The 18,073-nt window shown below is 40.7% G+C and overlaps 2 protein-coding genes and 1 long non-coding RNA gene across 6 annotated transcripts in view; 2 read left to right on the top strand and 1 right to left on the bottom strand.

Annotated features, from left to right (window-relative positions):
• rnf44 (ring finger protein 44) overlaps positions 1-18,073 on the bottom strand; it is a 325,815-nt gene that overhangs the window by 16,670 nt on the left and 291,072 nt on the right. The gene's annotated exons all lie outside the window — the stretch shown is intronic.
• unc5a (unc-5 netrin receptor A) overlaps positions 1-18,073 on the top strand; it is a 716,311-nt gene that overhangs the window by 506,499 nt on the left and 191,739 nt on the right. The gene's annotated exons all lie outside the window — the stretch shown is intronic.
• On the top strand, positions 92-3,054 carry LOC147840943 (uncharacterized). The gene is made up of 3 exons (XR_015508087.1): positions 92-1,528; positions 1,975-2,285; positions 2,371-3,054. It is a non-coding gene; the product is annotated as an uncharacterized LOC147840943 (long non-coding RNA).

The following is an 18,073-nucleotide window of genomic DNA, read 5'->3' as shown; positions in this document are numbered from 1 at the left end:
CATAACCTAGTAACAATCTAGAATAGAAGACCCTAGCAACCACAAAAATTACTCTAGCAGCTATATAGTAACAAGCTTGATCGTAACCAAGTAACAATCCAGAGTAGAACACCCTAGCAACCACACAAATCATCCTAGCATTTAATTACAAGCTAACCCGTAGCCTGGTAACATTCCAGAACACATCTCCCTAGCAACCATACAAGTTATTCTAGCATCTATATAGCAATAAGCTCGACCGTAACCTAGTAACAATCCAGAATAAAAGACCCTAGCAACCACACAAATCAAAAAACAGTTATTTAGTTACAAGCTTAACCTAGTAAGAATCCAGAATAGAACACTCTAGCAACCACACAAATTACTCTAACGTCTATATAGCACCAAACTTAACCGTAACCTAGTAACAATCCAAAATAGCACACCCTAGCAACCACACAAAGCATCCTAGCATCTATATAGCAACAAGCTTGACCATAACCTAGTAACAATCTAGAATAGAAGACCCTAGCAACCACAAAAATTACTCTAGCAGCTATATAGTAACAAGCTTGATCGTAACCAAGTAACAATCCAGAGTAGAACACCCTAGCAACCACACAAATCATCCTAGCATTTAATTACAAGCTAACCCGTAGCCTGGTAACATTCCAGAACACATCTCCCTAGCAACCATACAAGTTATTCTAGCATCTATATAGCAATAAGCTCGACCGTAACCTAGTAACAATCCAGAATAAAAGACCCTAGCAACCACACAAATCAAAAAACAGTTATTTAGTTACAAGCTTAACCTAGTAAGAATCCAGAATAGAACACTCTAGCAACCACACAAATTACTCTAACGTCTATATAGCACCAAACTTAACCGTAACCTAGTAACAATCCAAAATAGCACACCCTAGCAACCACACAAAGCATCCTAGCATCTATATAGCAACAAGCTTGACCATAACCTAGTAACAATCTAGAATAGAAGACCCTAGCAACCACAAAAATTACTCTAGCAGCTATATAGTAACAAGCTTGATCGTAACCAAGTAACAATCCAGAGTAGAACACCCTAGCAACCACACAAATCATCCTAGCATTTAATTACAAGCTAACCCGTAGCCTGGTAACATTCCAGAACACATCTCCCTAGCAACCATACAAGTTATTCTAGCATCTATATAGCAATAAGCTCGACCGTAACCTAGTAACAATCCAGAATAAAAGACCCTAGCAACCACACAAATCAAAAAACAGTTATTTAGTTACAAGCTTAACCTAGTAAGAATCCAGAATAGAACACTCTAGCAACCACACAAATTACTCTAACGTCTATATAGCACCAAACTTAACCGTAACCTAGTAACAATCCAAAATAGCACACCCTAGCAACCACACAAAGCATCCTAGCATCTATATAGCAACAAGCTTGACCATAACCTAGTAACAATCTAGAATAGAAGACCCTAGCAACCACAAAAATTACTCTAGCAGCTATATAGTAACAAGCTTGATCGTAACCAAGTAACAATCCAGAGTAGAACACCCTAGCAACCACACAAATCATCCTAGCATTTAATTACAAGCTAACCCGTAGCCTGGTAACATTCCAGAACACATCTCCCTATATAGCAATAAGCTCGACCGTAACCTAGTAACAATCCAGAATAAAAGACCCTAGCAACCACACAAATCAAAAAACAGTTATTTAGTTACAAGCTTAACCTAGTAAAAATCCAGAATAGAACACCCTAGCAACCACACAAATTACTCTAACGTCTATATAGCACCAAACTTAACCGTAACCTAGTAACAATCCAAAATAGCACACCCTAGCAACCACACAAAGCATCCTAGCATCTATATAGCAACAAGCTTGACCATAACCTAGTAACAATCTAGAATAGAAGACCCTAGTAACCACAAAAATTACTCTAGCAGCTATATAGTAACAAGCTTGATCGTAACCAAGTAACAATCCAGAATAGAACACCCTAGCAACCACACAAATTACTCTTGCATCTATATAAGAACAAGCTTCACCGTAACCTAGAAACAATCCAGAATAGAAGACCCTAGCAACCACACAAATTACTCTACCATCTATATAGCAACAAGCTTGACCGTAACCTAGTAACAATCCAGAATGGAACACTCTATCAATCCAGCGGTAATATAGCAACAACAAGTCACCCAAGCAACAAATAAGCTTAAATAGGAAGTACTGGATCAATGGTACGATCCATTGTGCAATGCAATTGACTCTTAAAAGGGAAGGGAGAAGACTCTGAATGGTTTAATGCACATTGCAACCAGATCCGAAGTGCTGTTTTTCAGGCCAGTCTGTGTTTTATAGTAATGTAAATTTAGGTCGGTCAGAGACAACCGTTTTAGATCATGCGCCTGGTACAACCACTGTTTTTCCCCTTCTTAAAATAGCAAAAGTGCATTCGGACACACCCTTAATGCTTTTTTTTTTCATTTGCTTTAGATCTTGTGCTTAGAATGTTAAAATAGAGCCCAGGGTTTGTTTTTTCTACTATGGAAGTCAAATGGTTCTATGATTTTAGCTTTCTTCAAAATATCTTTGTTAGTGTTCAACAGAAGGAAGAAACCTGTAAAGGTTTATAACAACTTGAGGGAGACAGTAAATAGTGAGTTACTCTATTCCTCTACTACTCTATACAGCCAAACACCAGGGGCCTCATGTACGAAGACTTGCGTGGAAATCACACTAAAACATTGGGTACGCACAAAGCTGTAAATGTGCGTACGCAGAAAAAAATTCAGATGTTTGAAACACTGCGTACGCCGAATCTCACGCATATTCTTTTGTACATCCGAATGAACATAAAACTGAGCGCAACATGCACGAGCACAAAACCCCTCCCTGCCTCCTCCCCCGTATGAATATGCTAATGACTATGCTAATGGCAAAACCCAACGAAAAAGCAACGGCAAAAGCAAACAAAAAGAGAAACTTTGAACAGATTGTGAATTGGAGGTGCTGCTTTCGGAGGTAGACCGGAGAAAAGCGGTGTTATTTGCAAGTTTGTTCTCCGGAATAAACAACAAAAGAAAAAAAATATAGTGGGAAAGTTTAGCTGATGCGGTTAACACAGTTGGGTCTGAACATCGCACTGAGTGAATTAAACAGAAATAGTGTGGTTTATAGGTGTAAAATGTTGCAGTACCCTTAACAGTCTCAGTGGCGCAGCTCGAAAAACGCATGTCAACATGTTTTGACACGTTTGAGCATGAACTCGGTTCGAATCCAGCGTCTGATAAACACTTTCCTCTTTTTTTCCCCCGCTACATATCAGATTTTGCCCACTATTTATCACGAGAAAGACAAGTAGGAATCATCAATAAGTTTGTGCATCATATTTTATTTGCACATTTATTGAATGGAAATGTTTCTGATTCAGGCATGCAAATTCATCTTCAGATAGTGTCTTTATAGCAATGTGCGTGCAGTAGATCGCTCAGATTACATTGGGAAAACAGGCGACTGCTGCAAATTGTGCTTTAATGTTTAGCTGGTCAACTGTATGGTATGGAAACCTTATATACCTGCTACATGAACCCGTCTCATACAGCTGCCATTGCAAGGCTCAGACACTTTGTAGAGAGGAATTTAACACAACTGCCTCTAGGAGTCGCCAATGGAAATAAAACAGACACGCACAAAAAATGTGCGTACGCCAGCCAAGAAGCTGCCGTGAAGCTGCGCACATTCCCACGTTCAGTTCATTGTTAGTAAATCCAAACGTGAGCGATTATGAGCGTGAAACCTGGCGTACGCAAAGTTTTTGTGCGTACGCAGCGTTGATACATGAGGCCCCAGATCTGAAGTGCTGTTTTTTTTTGGTCCAGTCTGTGTTTGATGGTAAAGAAGTTTGGGTCAGTGTGAGGTTTTTGAAAGACAACCATTTTAGATCATGCACCTGGTATGACAACTGTTTTTCCCCTCCTTAAAATAGTCAAAGTGCATTCGGACACAACCTTAGCCACCTACTTTAGACTTTGCACATAGATTGTTAGAACAGACCCTCAGATCTGAAGTGCTGTTTGTCAGTGCGGTATGTGCTTTATGGTAATGTACGTTTGGGTCAGTGTGAGCTTTATGAACACTCTGGCCTTTCTCCTGAACTGCTCTTAAACGCTCTGTTTGAGTGTTTGTAGCGTGTGTGTGTGTGTGTGTGAGCTGTGAAGAGCATCTAACCTCTTTCTGTCAGAGCGGCGCGGGCAGATAAACTATAGAGAGTGTCTTGTATTCCCCGATGGAGCTTCGCCACAGGAGCCGTCCGGGCCTGCGAGGATGAAGGGTTTGTGGCCGCGCTTCCAGTAATCCTGTTATCTGTCTCTCCAAAAGCTCTGACCCAACCACAGCCACAGTGTTAAGCTGCCTCTGTCTCCTCTTCAGTCCTTTCTTATATTATATCCGCACTCTTATTTTTTTTTTCTTCACCCTCTCTCAGTTTTCTAGAAGTACTCAGAGGGTGGTCTCGGCCTAGATTTTTTTTTTATTCTCATCCAAAGTCACTGTCAAGAAATTGGAAATCTTTTTATTCCCTGGTCATCACCATCTCATCTTCATCTATCCTTCAGGTGTGCTGTCCACTATTATTTCTGAAGTAGAACGAGTGCACTGTAAAATTTACAGTATTATTGACAATGTTTGCTGCCAGAAATACTGTAAATTTGCTGTAAGTTTTACAGCAAAATTGTAATTAATAATTTACAGTGCAATTGTACAGTACATTAACAGTATTACTGACAACCGAGGGCGAAGCAGTGGCGCAGTAGGTAGTGCTGTCGCCTCACAGCAAGAAGGTTGCTGGGTCGCTGGTTCGAGCCTCGGCTCAGTTGGCGTTTCTGTGTGGAGTTTGCATGTTCTCCCTGCGTTTGCGTGGGTTTCCTTTGGGTGCTCCGGTTTCCCCCTCAGTCCAAAGATATGCGGTACAGGTGAATTGGGTAGACTAAATTGTCCATAGTTTATGAGTGTGTGTGTGAATGTTTCCCTGAGATGGGTTGTGGCTGGAAGGGCATCCGCTGTGTAAAAACTTGCTGGATAAGTTGGCGGTTCATTCCGCTGTGGCGACCCCGGATTAATAAAGGGACTAAACCGACAAGAAAATTAATAAATGAATGACTGGCAACCAAAATTGCCAGCTATACTGTGAATTTTATATCAATGTTTGTAGTTACGACCAAAGGGGAAAAACTAAGGGCCCTATCATACACCCGGCGCAGTGTGGCGCAAGGCGCGATGCAATAGTCTTTTGGTAGTTTCAGCTTGGCGCAAGAGTTGTTTTGAGGCGTTGTGCTACGCTGTTTAAATAGCAAATGCATTAGCGCTCATTTGTGCGCCCATAAACGTTCTGGTCTAAAAAGGGAGGCGTTCTGAGGCGGACCGCTGGCGCGTTGCTATTTTGAGAAACTATAATAGATTTTTCATTAGACCAAAACTAACCCGGTCTAAACTCCAGCGCAGAGTTGCGCCTCGCTTACACACTGCTTAATACACACAAGAGAGCAATAGGCAAATATCTTTACATATGAAAAAATTTAAATATTAAGGATATATATAGGATATAATAAGAATAGATATAGAATATAAATATAAAGGATTAAAGTATTACAAAACATATTATTTTCTAGCCTACATAAATATGAAAAATCACTGCTTTCATGTCTTCTTCATCTCGGGAGGCTTTTTCAGTTCATTCATAACAATTTGCTTTTGTATAATGTTATTATTATTAGCAGTTTTATTTATTATATCCATATTTATATTTGTTTTATTAAAAACAAGCTTAGATTTGCCCACCTGTCAGGTTTTAGACCATATGGGGCACAGCATGTGTTTTAGGATATAACTCAGGTTTTTGAGCACACTTCATTATTATTGTTCATTTATTCGTTTGCTGTAGGGTTGTAACGGTATGAATTTTTCACGGTATGATAATCGTCTAAAACAATACCACGGTTTGACGGTTTCGCGGTATACGGTATGTTACAAAATAATAGAACAGTGAAGCAAATTTGACTTTTTCCAAATAATATATTTTTAGTTACTATAAACAACACCACTTACAATGAACAAATAAAAATAAGAAAATAATAAATAATGTGTCAAAGTCCAAATAAAGTCCAAATAAACATGGTGCAAATCCTCAGTAAAAAAATAGATATAAATATTTACTATACTATAAATAGTTGCATAACGAAACTAGATTCAATATGGAACATCCTTAGGTTTTATGTGCCAGCATGGATATGGTTGTCTATCGATATGGATTTGGATATGGTTGTCTGCAATGCAGACAAACAGCTGCATCTTCATTTGCGTCTTTTGAAAACCGCAAGAGCAGCAGTTCGTCTTTGCTGTGTCACTGTTTTGTCATGTTTCTGTGCTGCTGTGCATGCAAAAGTACTTAGTATGAGAATTATTTCATGCAAAACTTTTTTTTTTGCGTTTTATTTAGCCGCGCATAAATGTATGCCTTTCTCTCATTCCGTGTTGTTCAAAAAGCTTGTTTCTCAATATGCGTTCTTCAGCGGTCTTGCGTCCTCGTGTTCTCGTGAAACGTCATCATCAGCTGCCTAAGTTCAGTTCCAATGCTCAAGACCGCAAGTACGGAGGACGCGTGAAACTTCCCGGATGTGTTCTTGATATCGAGGACGCACCGATGCAGACTTGAGCACCGAACTCGCTCTGGAAGTCCCAGAAGTCATTGCGACTGGAGGTGGGAAGCGCAGCATTTTATTTAGATTTATTATTAAAGTTCAGAGATATCACTTATTTACCTCAGGAGTTTCCCCAAATGAAACGGTGAAGGTAAACATTAACATGAACATCTTAATAAAGGAATAAACACATTAATTGTGTTTGTTTGATGAAATTCGTATTAAAATTTGTTTTATTTATAATGCGCAGAGTATATTTATAATGTTTTATGCAAAGTATATATTTTGAAGAGGGGGAAACAATAAATCGTTGTACGAAGGCTGTAATGTTTAATTAATTTCCATTTAAAACGCGTGAAGGTCACATGACCATCAGGAAGAACGCAGCATCCCATTTCTCAAAGGACGCGTTCTCTGCCCTCGCGGTCTTCTGAGTTCGTTCTTCCGAGGACAGCTGGCAAGACCGCACTCTACAAGAACGCAAGTCCATTCTCTGAGAAACAGCCTTGGTCCACAAACAAAAGCGAAACCTATGCTTATTGGTTGTGATATAGCGAGTTTGAACCAATCTGGGCATGGAGGAGGGACAATGCATCAATGTATCATGTCTGATTTGTCCGGAGACACAGTGACGAGCGTTTCTTTGTCAAATCAGCGTTGTCAAATGTTGATGACGTAACCGCACTGATTCCGGAGCCTCTGAAAGTCCGCGAATGTTATGTGATACAGCACTGGAAAGCTGAGATCCTCTTCTTTATGCCAATCTTTGAATTGTATGAATCGGATCAGCGGATCAAAAGTTATTAAACATTTAAGAGCTATACTTATTTTTAGCCGCGGGCGGCTGTCTCGGTCTTTAAGGGTTAAAACCGTTGATAATGCAATTGTTCATGGTATGATAATCGTGCACGTTCAAATCGTGGTAAACCGTCATACCGGTATATTGTTACAACCCTAGTTTGCTGGAAATTAGAACTGAATTTAGAAATAGTTTTGAAACAAATCTTTGCGCTTAACAAACAAAACAATTTATTTATAGACTAATTGATGTCTGTGCGTAAAGGTTTCCCTATCCAAGAGCGAAAGTGAAAGTAGATCATTTATCTCTCATTCTTACGCAGTAGATGCTCTATTTAACAGTTTTCTGTTAAAATACTGTTAACTGTAACTGTTTGCTTGTGAAATGCTCAGTTTTTTCACTTAGACTGCGTCCTGTAAATAGCAAATGCGCTCTTGGCGCGACGCAGCTGGCTCTTAAAGGGAATGGGAGACGAGACTCTAATTGGTTTATTCTCAAAACACACCTATAACTCATTAAGAAAATAAACTCAACCTTTTTAGACCATGCACCGCGGCGCAAGGCAGATTTCCCGTCCTTAAATTAGCTAAAACGCATCCTGAACAGCCCTGAAAGCGTTTGCGCCCTGCGTATGGACTGTCAAAATAGAGCCCCATATGTGCAAAGGGGCACTTCAAATCCCACCCATACAATAATAATATCTATATAAACTACCTGACAAAAGTCTTGTCGTGGATCCCAGTTGTAAGAGCAACAAATAATAACTCGACTTCTAGTTGATCATTGTCAGACAGTGGATTTTTCAGATGAATCATCTGTTGAACTGCTGTCACAGCCAAAAAATGTGTTCTGAGAGGATCCAAGTGCAAGTGAAAATTAGTTTATTTGACACAGTCAAAATAACTACAAGGCTTGAGTGTGGTGCTAGGACAAGGGGGAAACAGGGCAGGCATCAGAAAGGAGTACAGGGTCCAGTGGTCTCTCCTCACGGTCCTGAGCACAGACAATTACACACTAGAGCACACGTAACGAACTGACAAGAAAACAAAGAAAATGTCGCCCAGATATAGGCACGATAATGAGCCTCAGCTGGCGAGCTAATCAAACCAGCTAAGTGCCGTCATAACACGTGACCATAACAAATACACGTGGATAACCAAAACAAAACAAACCCACGTGACCAACCAGACACTACGGAAAAACTGCATCCCAATCATCACAAACACTGCAGATGACCTACTGGAACCTGCATGGAGTCAAGATTCTTACAGATATCAGTCAAGTTTGGTGAAGGAGAAATCATGGTTTGGGGTCACATTCAGTATGGGGGTGTGCGAGAGACCTGCAGAGTGGATGATCAACATCAACAGCCTGAGGTATCAAGACATCTGTGCTGCCCATTACATTACAATCCACAGGAGAGGGACAATTCTCCAGCAGGATAGCGCTCCTTCTCATACTTCAGCCTCCACATCAAAACTCCTGAAAGCAAAGAAGCTCAAGTTGCTCCAGGATTGGCCAGCCCAGTCACCAGACATGAACATTATTGAGCATGTCTGGGATACAATTAAGAAGGCATTGAAGATAAATCCAAAGATGAACTCTGGGAGTCCTGCAAGAACGCTGATGTGAGTCATCGCAGAGATGTATGGATGCAGTCCTCCAAGCTCATGATGGAGTCAAACACAATATTCATTCTGTCTCCACTGCAGCAGGACTTTATATACTGGACATTATTTCTGTTCAGTGACAAGACTATTGTCCAAGCAGAGTCAGACCTTACTGTCTTACCGTCACCGTATGTTAAATCACAAGTAAAAATCTAGGAGTTATCTTCGATTCTGAGCTTTGTCTAGAAAAACAAATTAGCTCAGTGGTTAAGAATAGTTAGTATCAGCTGAGGATCATCTCCAGACTCAAATCCATTCTTTCCTTTCAAGATCTGGAAAAGGTCATACATGCTTTTATCACGTCCCGCCTAGACTATTGCAATTCTTTATATGTTGGTCTCCCCCAATCCTCATTGGCACGGTAGCAGTTGGTTCAAAATGCGGCAGCTAGACTTTTAACAGGCACCAAAAAACATGCTCATATCTCACCAGTTTTAGCATCCCTTCATTGGCTTCCGGTTAATTTTAGAATTCAGTTCAAGATTTTACTTATTGTTTTTAAAGCACTGAATGTGCAAGCACCTTCTTATATATCAGAGCTCCTCGGTCTCTTAAGTCCTCAAATAAAATTTTACTTTAAATTCCTCGGTCACGACTTAAATTGAAAGGGGATAGAGCCTTTGCAGTGGCTGCTCCTTGTTTGTGGAACCAGCTACCACCGGATATTAAAAGTGCTTCTTCTCTCTCTATTTTTAAGTCCAGACCCTAGTAGAAAAGAATTCTGGCCCAGATTTGGCAAAAAGCTGACACAGCAGGCATTCATCCGGCACTAGCATACAGCATGTGGGCCAAACATGGCCCGGGTTTGGCAGAGGTGGCACCGTTTTTAAGGCGGCACACAAGATTTGGGCCAGATGAAAAACGTAGTATTTGGCCCAGATTAAAAAATTTGATAAGTGGGCCATGTGAGTTTGGCCAGTCTTGACCCACATTTAAAATACACTAAAATCATTTTTGAGTAAAGAAAAAAAATTCTACCAATCAGGTCACTTTGAGAAAAAGCGTGCCCATAGTGTGCCTAACTCCATGGGTTTATCAATTTCATTGCAATCGTGACACACCAACCTATCTGGCCCAGCTCAGGCCCAGTTATGAGTTATTAACTTGGCTGAGACTTGGCCCAGATATGGTCTGTGTTTGGCCCTTGTCTGGAAGCCAGATTAGGTCCAGTCATGTATCGTAATTCACTGCGGCATGTGGGCCAAGCAAAACCTGATTGTGTGGGCCAGAGTTGGGCCAGAGAAATTGTGCTATGTGGGGACTTAAGACACATTTTTATTCTATTGCATTCTGTAACGGGGAGACTGACACGGAGGGATCCATTATGCAGTATTTATTAGTCACACTTTCACTCAAACAATCAACACGCACAAAGGTGCGAACATACAACAACAACAGCAATAAAGGTCTTAGGGCTGGCGGCTGACAGACACAGAGTGATTTACCAGGCATGGGTCAGAGGCAGGCGGCGTGATTCAGAGTCCGTGTTTCAGGCTTGGGTCGAGGGCAGGCAGCGAGTATCAGAGTCCGTATAACAGGCTAGGGATGGCTGACGTGAAACTGACGTTTCGACACAGTGTCGAGATCCCGAAGCGCAAGTGTTTCGAAACACTGCACCGAAGCATGATCCGAAACACCCAGGTCACGTGACTAAAGTGTTTCGAAACACTTGGTCACGTGACAAAAGCAATTCAAAGCATCGATCATTTCAGAGGCGTTTCAAGACCCGAAGAATCTGCATTTGACTGGCATGATCTTTCACATAACTTTATCTAGTATAGCCTAGTGGACCGTGCGTGTGCAATATGGTGCTGCAGTTCAAATTAATTTTGGGTTCGAATCTCGACTAGTACAAATACAAATACTCCAAAATCTTGATTTTATGTATTTTAATCATGTTACTGTTTTATGGTGTAGTCTAGATAGGATACAGCTGCGGATATGCCATCAATTTAGCATCATTTTTGTAATACTGTAAAACAATAATTCATATTTTTACAGTACTGTGATGGGTTTAGGTTTTGGATAGACGTTAATAAAATACAATAAAAAATTTAATTAATAATATAAATAATTATTGTTCACTTCTGGCCACAACTGTTTCTGATCTAGTAACAACCCTGTTTTATTAACAAAACAATACAAATTTATTTACAAGGTGTTTATTTGGATGTCAGAGCAATGTTGAAACAAAACGATACAATAACAAAGCATTACCAACTGGTAATAAAGCATTTCAAAACAATTGTGTCAGTTTGGTTTCGAACCCATTATTCCCACATGGTAGTCACAAACTCTAACCGCTCGACTAAACCATTTGATTATTCAATGCTACAAAGTGGAGTTTGATCCTCAATTTGCTCAACAGTTCTTTGCTGAAGCTGCTTCAGTGCAATACAAATAAAATGACCACTAGGTGTCACCGTAGAGTGGTGTTTCGAAACGTTTCGAAGCTTCGACACATTTGCTTCGATATTTTCAGTGTTTCACGAAGCCTCGCTTTGCCCACCACTATAACAGGCTTAGGTCGTGGGCAGGCAGAAGGCAAAGCAGTGTCAGAAACGGGCTGGAGTAATACACAGGAGATCAGGCAGGATATACCGCTCAGTAATGCTGGCCGGGGCTGAACAAGACTTCGCAAAGACTGAGTGTTTGAGTGCGGCTTATAAAGGGTACGTGGGTCATTAGCGGGATTCAGCTCAGGTGTGCTGGATCAGTGTAAATGGATGATGTAATGCTTAGAAGTCCGGAGATGGTGGCCTCTGCTGGCCAGCGAGGGGAGTGACTGGGACCGAGTCGGTGACACATTCCCAGGCTTTTAATCTTTATTGTGGTTGTTGCTGTAATACTTTTATTCCTATTATTACTTTTATTGTTATCTTTTACTCTTTTAAAGTGTGTGCTATGGTTTTGTTCAGCACTTTGGTCAGTGCCAAACTGAAGTAAATGTGCTTTATAAATAAACTTTACTTGCTTACTAATGAAATCATTCAAAATCAAGACATGATTATATTTTATTGTGCTCAAATAAGCGTCATCTAGAGGCCTTTGCCTTTCATATAAGCCACTTCTGATACCAAATGATCAACTGGAAGTCAACTTATTATTTGCTGTTCCTTAATCTTGAATAGACGACATGACTTTTGTCAAGTAGTGTATGCATCAATGAATATTCAGATTTTTTCATTTTTATTAAGCTCAAAATTCTGTTTATTTCAATTAAGTGCATTTCTAACAAACGAATACATTCATATTAATAATTGAGATTTTCCTCAGCATGTGTTTAGCTGCTTCTCTCATCTCTTTCTTATATTATATCCACACTCTTTTTTTTCACCCTCTCAGTTTGCCAGAAGAACTCGTGGTCTCTTCCTTGGTTTTTATTTATTTTTTTTTACCAATCTGGATTCACTGTCCAGAAATGGAAAATCTTTTTATTCCTTGGTCACCACCGTCTCATCTTCATCCACGAGAACTTATTCTTAAAGGAAACAAGTGAATATTCTGGCTCTCTTAATGAACTGGGCAAGAAAAGACACGACCAAAGGGGTTAAATACATTTACATTTTACATTTACATTTAGTCATTTAGCAGACGCTTTTATCCAAAGCGACTTACAAATGAGGACAAGGAAGCAATTTACACAACTAAGAGCAACAATGAATAAGTACTAAAGGCAAGTTTCAGGTCTGTAAAGTCTAAGAAGGGAAGTGTTAGTAGTTTTTTTTTTTTTTTTTTTTTTTTTTTTTTTTTTTTTTTTTGTACAATTAGTGTGATATTCAAAGAGGCAATTGCAGCTTAGGAAGTGAAGTGGAGACTAAATAGTTGAGTTTTTAGTCGTTTCTTGAAAATAGCGAGTGACTCTGCTGTTCTGATGCAGTTAGGGAGTTCATTCCACCAACTGGGCAGATTGAGCGTGAGCGTTCGCGAAAGTGATTTTTTCCCTCTTTGGGATGGAACCACGAGGCGACGTTCATTCACAGAACGCAAGTTTCTGGAGGGCACATAGATCTGCAGAAGTGAGTGCAGATAAGAAGGTGCTAGGCCAGAAGTCACTTTGTAGGCAAACATCAGAGTTTTGAATTTGATGCGAGCAGCAACTGGCAGCCAGTGCAAACGGACTAGCAGCGGAGTGACATGTGCTCGTTTAGGTTCATTGAAGACAACTCGTGCTGCTGCATTCTGGAGCAGTTGAAGAGGCTTGATAGAGTTAGCTGGAAGCCCAGCTAGTAGAGAGTTGCAGTAATCCAGTTTGGAGAGAACAAGAGCTTGAACAAGGAGTTGAGCTGCATGTTCAGATAAGAAGGGTCGGATCTTTCTGATGTTATAGAGTGCAAATCTGCACGATCGAGCAGTTCTAGAAATGTGGTCAGAGAAGTTTAGTTGGTCATCAATCGTTACTCCAAGGCTTTTCACCATTTTGGATGCAGTAATGGTTGCCCCATCCATCTGGATTGAAAAGTTATGGTGTAGAGTCGGGTTGGCAGAAACTACAAGCATTTCCGTTTTTGCGAGGTTCAGCTGAAGATGATGATCTTTCATCCAGTGTGAAATATCCAACAGGCAGGCTGAGATACGAGCTGGAACCGAGGGATCATCAGGATGAAAAGAGAGGTATAGCTGGGTGTCATCAGCATAGCAGTGGTAGGAGAATCCATGTCTCTGGATGACTGGTCCTAGAGATGATGTGTAGATGGAGAAGAGAAGTGGCCCAAGAACAGAGCCTTGAGGTACCCCAGTGTTTAGATGCTGTAGGTTGGACACCTCTCCCCTCCAAGACACCCTGAATGACCTGTCAGAGAGGTAAGATCTGAACCATTGTATAACAGTGCCCGCAACGCCCAGTGACTCAAGCGTAGATAGCAGGATCTGGTGGTTGACAGTGTCAAAAGCAGCTGACAAGTCCAGCAAAATGAGGACTGATGATTTAGAGTCTGCTTTAGCCAGTCTGAGATCCTCCACGACCGAGAGCAGGGCAGTCTCAGTTGAGTGGCCTTTCTTAAAGCCGGATTGCTTGTTGTCCATGAGATTGTTTTGAGTAAGAAAGTCCAGGACTTGATTGAACACTACTTTCTCCAGAATCTTGGCCATGAATGGAAGCAGGGATACTGGTCTGTAGTTTTCAAGTAGCGTATGGTCCAGGTTGGGTTTCTTTAGCAGTGGGGTTACCCTAGCCTGCTTAAATGTAGTGGGGAATAAACCAGAGTCAAGAGATGTGTTAATTATGTGAGTCAGTGTTGGTATGACTGCAGGAGAGATGGCTTGCAAGAGATGAGAGGGAATGGGATCGAGTGGACAGGTGGTTGCATGGCTAGATAGCACAAGTTTGGACACCTCAGACTCAGAGAGCTGAGAAAAAGAGGTGAGTGTGTGTGGTGTTGGTGTTGTATCTTGCGTGTTTGTTGTAGGTGCAGCAAATTGAGCACTGATTTTTGCAGTTTTGGTGCAGAAGAATGTAGCAAAGTCATCAGTAGTAAGTGTGGAGGATGCGGGTGGAGGAGGAGGATAGAGGAGGGAGGAAAATGTTTTAAAAAGTAGGCGAGGATTAGTGGCATTGTTGATTTTCAGACGGTAATACGTCTGCTTTGCAGAAGTAACCTCAGCTGAGAAAGAGGACAGAAGAGTTTGGTATGTTAAGAGATGTGCAGGATTTTTAGTTTTCCGCCAAATTCTCTCTGCAGCCCGAAGTTTTGAGCGATGCTCACGGAGAGCATCCGAGAGCCAGGGTGCAGGAGGACTGGCACGGGCTGGCCTGGATGCAAGAGGACATAATCGGTCTAGACATGATGCTAGTGTGGAGCAGAGTGTATTAGTGGCACTGTTCGAATCAAGTGCAGTGAGTTTGCGAGATGGAGGAAGAGAGTCTGAAACAATGGTGGATAGTCTATTGGGTGAGACAGATCGTAGGTTTCTGCGAAAGGTAACCAGTGTTGGAGTGTGTGGCGGCTCAGGAGTAATGTGGATGTTGAGAGACAGAAGGAAATGATCAGATATTTGTAGTGGAGTTACTATTGTTTGATCAGTGAAGCAGTGTCGTGTGTAAATAAGGTCTAGCTGATTACCTGATTTGTGGGTAGCAGAAGTAGGTGCTCTTTTTAGGTCAAAAGAGGCAAGCAGAGTCTGAAAGTCTGCAGCTTGCGGTTTGTCAACGTAAATGTTGAAGTCACCTAGCACCAATAAGGGAGTGGCAAAATTAGAAAAAGATGAGAGAAGAACATCCAGTTCATCTAGGAAGTGACCTAATTTACCTGGTGGGCGGTAGATGACAACCACATTTATGTAGAAGGGGTGGATAATGGTGACTGCATGGAATTCAAAGGAGCTGATTGTTGGCAGGGACGGTATCAGAGTAAATTTCCATTCTTTGGAAATTAGTAGTCCAGTCCCACCCCCTCTCCCTGTCTGACGAGGAGTGTGGGAAAAAGAGAAATTAGCAGAAAGAGTAGCATGTGTAGCAGTGTCCTCCGGCCTCAACCAGGTCTCAGTTAGAGCCATGAGATTATAGTCAGAATATGTAGCTATGGAGGTAATAAAATCAGCCTTGTTAACAGCTGATTGACAATTCCAGAGGCCCACGGAGAGAGAGAGTTGTGAAATAGTAGATACATGTATTGAACGAAGGTTGTGAGGATTACGCCTGCAGCGCACCTCCCGTGTTTTGCGAGTGTTAGTAACAACAGGAATTAGAAAACACATAATAAAAGTGCACTGACAACAAAAAATAAGTGTAAAGTAAAACAATAAAAACAATAAAGTAAAGTACTCAAGTGCTTTGTCGGTGTCTTTGCTCGGTGGAGTCGCGCAGGTAGAGTCGATGGTCTTTACCCTCGTCGGTCTTCACCCGAGGCGGTCTTCACACGAGGCTGCCGCGACCGCTGCCGCGGTGAACTAGTTGTTTATATAACCCCAAAGCACTAGCTGATTGAATTCAGCTGGACACGCCTCGAGAGTCAAAACAAGGGCCGAAACTGAGGCGGACGACGCGAACCGCGTCTGCGTTCGCTACACAAGCTCTTATAGTAACCAAGGAAACAGTGGCTAAACAACTTCTAGTATTATACACAACTGAAAGCAAGTTTAAATGTCCTACAACTTTACACAAACAGCTGGAAACAAGTCCTCAAACCATACAAAACAACTGAAACAAATCTTAAATGTACTTACAGGCTGCTGTTCTAGATGCTGCTAAAGTGCTTCTCCTGCCGACTAATGCTACCGTGCTCACTATATAGTGGTTACCTGGCGTTTGGACACGCCTCCCGAGTCAAAACAAGGGCTGAAACTGAGGCGGACGACGCGAACCGCGTCTGCGTTCGCTACACAAGCTCTTATAGTAACCAAGGAAACAGTGGCTAAACAACTTCTAGTATTATACACAACTGAAAGCAAGTTTAAATGTCCTACAACTTTACACAAACAGCTGGAAACAAGTCCTCAAACCATACAAAACAACTGAAACAAATCTTAAATGTACTTACAGGCTGCTGTTCTAGATGCTGCTAAAGTGCTTCTCCTGCCGACTAATGCTACCGTGCTCACTATATAGTGGTTACCTGGCGTTTGGACACGCCTCCCGAGTCAAAACAAGGGCCGAAACTGAGGCGGACGACGCGAACCGCGTCTGCGTTCGCTACACAAGCTCTTATAGTAACCAAGGAAACAGTGGCTAAACAACTTCTAGTATTATACACAACTGAAAGCAAGTTTAAATGTCCTACAACTTTACACAAACAGCTGGAAACAAGTCCTCAAACCATACAAAACAACTGAAACAAATCTTAAATGTACTTACAGGCTGCTGTTCTAGATGCTGCTAAAGTGCTTCTCCACACATTACATTAAATTACATTACATTCAGTAATATGACTAAAATAGGAATACTCCACGTCTCACTTCCGTATCTGTTTAGCTCGATTATGACTTTAGTCAGATTAAGGTCATCAAACATCTTTGTTTACATGGTAGTCTCTTAATCAGAGTATTATCTTAATCACATTAGAATCGAGTATTGGTGTAAACGTACTCACTGGCATGTTTCTGTTCCCCAATTTTCCCTTGTTAATACACAGGCTGGATGTGTGTGTGTGTGCATTGGTATGCGTGCTCTTAGTTCTTCATAATGGGATAATTGGCAAGCTCTTGTGTGTCTCCTATTACTGGACGGCGAGATGTGCTGATAGGTCAGAATCTGGATCAAAGTCCACGAGCGCTGATTTGCAATGCTAATGTTCGCCCGCGGAGTGATTGTGTTTAAGCGTCAAACGAGATGCTCGAAGCCTGAATCCAGTGTCTTTCGTCTGAAGCAGTGATTATACTCCTCTGAAGACTCAAGTGTGCTTAGATGGATAGTCAACCTGATGGACCTTCAGCTCTGACCTGCTCACTTCTCTGTGTATAATTAATCAAATCAAATAATTGCTATACAAGTATGTTATTTTAGCTATCATTTTAGCATCATTTATTGTTACTATTTTTTTAACAGGTTTTCTTCAAAAGTTTGAAATGGATATGATAAAATGATTTTTGTACATCAAGCATTCATTTATTTATTAATTAATTTATTTATTTATTTATTTATTTATTTATTTTGTTATTATTTTAAACTGTCCTTTTTATTTAATTAAATTTTTTTTTTTACGTTTCCGAAAAGTTTCCCATAAAAATTCTAGTATCATAGAAAATCAAGTAATTTATTGTTACATATTTTTATAATTTATTTTATTTTATTTTTTTAAAATAAGATAAAATAAAGTAGTTTCCTAGAAAAGTTGCCCTTAGAAATGGAGATGATAAAATGGTTCTTGTACATTAAGTATAATATTATTTTATTTTGTTATTATTATTTATTATGTAGTTTTAATATATAGATATTTAATAGATTTCCCAGAAATGTCACTCTAAGAAATAGATAATATGATAA

Source organism: Danio rerio, chromosome 14 (assembly GCF_052040795.2).
Source record: "Danio rerio strain M-AB ecotype USA chromosome 14, GRCz13ab, whole genome shotgun sequence".
In the NCBI taxonomy this organism is placed as follows: domain Eukaryota; kingdom Metazoa; phylum Chordata; class Actinopteri; order Cypriniformes; family Danionidae; genus Danio; species Danio rerio.
This window is presented reverse-complemented; position numbering and strand designations above follow the sequence as displayed.